This window comes from Temnothorax curvispinosus, unplaced genomic scaffold, assembly GCF_003070985.1.
Source record: "Temnothorax curvispinosus isolate PA1 unplaced genomic scaffold, ASM307098v1 QBEX01001279.1, whole genome shotgun sequence".
NCBI lineage: Eukaryota > Metazoa > Arthropoda > Insecta > Hymenoptera > Formicidae > Temnothorax > Temnothorax curvispinosus.
The window spans coordinates 1-2,455 of NW_020211059.1; the positions used below are offsets into that span (position 1 = coordinate 1).

General features: G+C 29.4%; 1 long non-coding RNA gene across 1 annotated transcript; it reads right to left on the reverse strand.

The window, feature by feature from the left end:
• Nucleotides 1-1,941: 1,941 nt before the first annotated feature.
• On the reverse strand, nucleotides 1,942-2,455 carry LOC112461965. The gene is made up of 3 exons (XR_003041608.1): nucleotides 2,435-2,455; nucleotides 2,192-2,337; nucleotides 1,942-2,073 (listed from the first exon to the last, which is right to left on the reverse strand). It is a non-coding gene; the product is annotated as an uncharacterized LOC112461965 (long non-coding RNA).

Below are 2,455 nucleotides of genomic sequence, written 5' to 3' on the forward strand. Positions count from 1 at the left end.
GCTTTATATAAGTATCAAAGATTACATGACGATAATCGAACCAAATCGTGGTCGTATATTGTCTTGGCGATTATAATGGCCAGTAGAGTCAATTAATATTTCCATTGTTGTAAATTAAGTAAATTAGAATTTCAAGATGCGGTGTGCTCAAAAGATTTCTTTATTTCGGCAAATGGAAGAAGAAAACATCTAAAGGATAATGAAATATTTTTAAAAGTTTAAGCTAAGAGATCAATTTTTCAATTTTCGGGTAGTAGTTTTTAATTGCAAAAATTTGATCCGTCGCAAGCTATTTAAGCATACAAGTTGTTTGCGCGTACGGTTCCGTTAATGATCACGAACTTTGTGTTATCACTGACATTGAAAGATATCGTCTAGCTCTTTCTCGTTGGATACCCAGATTTCGGTAAACAAATCTGAACGAAAAAGTTAAGTTTCTTCGAGAGAGAAACAATCATGAGATTTTACTTACGCCTGCCTGCCAGGTGCCGAGACCGAGTACGGGAATCTTTATACCGTTGTTCAAAACCGTAATCGGCGCTGCTATTATAGTTCATCAAATGTTAAACATTTATCTCGAAGTGATACGTACTATACTAAAAGTAGACCGTTATAGCCGACACTATATATATAGATAAATAGAAGTGTCCCAAGATTTGTTTCCTCCCTTTTTTTTATCCACACAGTTTGCATATTTCATGAAACAAATTGTCATTTTTTTTAATTCGTAATTACCGGCTCATTTGCAATTGAAATTTTGCAAGTATATATACATAAATTTCGCTCTTGAAAAGTAAGGCATACTAGTTTGTTAAAAGCTGTCAATTACATAATTTGAACGATAACGATAACGTGATTTCAACGTTTCTTTGCGTGTTATGTTGGTGTGTGTGTGTGTGTGTGTGTGTGTGTGTGTGTATATATATATTGGAAACTAATTGTAACTATAATTACATTAATTATAAATTCACAAAATTAATATACAGAAATGCAGTTACATATACTTCTTCATCAAGTTTCAAAAAAAAATATTTCAAATATAATTCTCGTGTTTACAACTGTGTAATTTTAGAGAGTAATAATTTTTTACAATTTTTCTCTTTTTCTAAACCATTCATCTTCCGTTTAGTAGAGGCTCTAAACAATTTTGAATTCTGATGACTCACCCTTCCGAGATCGTTCAAAGTCTTTCGCAAAATCACGTTCTTTGTGCTATTTGGCGTGGCCTAATTGATCAAGTTATTTACCATGCTCAGATATATTGTATCCTCACGTAGAAAACGGTCAAAATTTATTTTGTCTGGCAACTAACGCAAAATGCGCACTGTTAAACGTATAATTGAATATACCACAGACTACTATTTGTTATATTGCTATTTGCAATGATACTCACATAAAGATTTTTATTTTTCTCAGTTTTGTAATCCTGAGATTGTTCTACCTCTAGGATTATCAATATGCTTGAATAAAACAAACAACCGATATTTTCATTAATTACATATAAAATATTGTTGCGAATTATATTGAGACCTAACCCAAATAAATTCACGCGATTTATTTACTACAGCGACAAGCAAGTTTCAATATTGAATAGTAATAACAAATTAATATTGAACCGTTTTGGTGTAAAAAATAAAAATAAAAGTTTCGAAAATAATTCATATCCTTTGATTGGCTTAACCGATTTTGATAAAATTTTAATATGTAGTAGATATCATTGAAATACATTTGTGGAAAATTCGAAAAAGGTATCTGATGACAGAAACATTGATAAAAAAAATAAATAAATGTTCTTGCTTTTTTTTAGTCCCGATAGGCGGTACTTTTAAAAAATAAAATATTTTTTTTATTTTTTTTTAATATGATATGCTTTTGGTACAATCGCCATATATTTTATGTAGAATTTGAGATGGTATTCTACAAGTAATTTTTTCGAACCAATAAAATTTTCAAAAGTATATTTTAATACAAGAAGTTTAATAAAAGAAACACGCAGATATATTATAGTCTCACTTGTTCATTTTGATTACTTAGAATGGAATATAGAACGGATAATAGGGGCTGGCAAATGCACTGAAAAAGAATAAGAAAACATTAATATATCGCCTAATACAATTATTATATGCTATATATATATCTCATAATTGGTATAAAATATTGTTTGTATAAATGACAATTGTAAACTACTAACTCCATTGGACAAATTCTTCCGTTGCAATCAAAAGTATCAATATAAGCAATATCTTCAGGTGAAAGTTTAAAGTCAAATATATCCATGTTTTGAGCAATTCGTGACTTGGTGACTGATTTGGGAATGACTATATGGCCACGATCCACCTGCAAATAGTTATATAATATTAATATTTTACTTATATTCAATACATCTAATTTATTGAAAAATATACTTAGAGACATTAATATCTTAATAACATACTTGATAACGAATAACTATTTG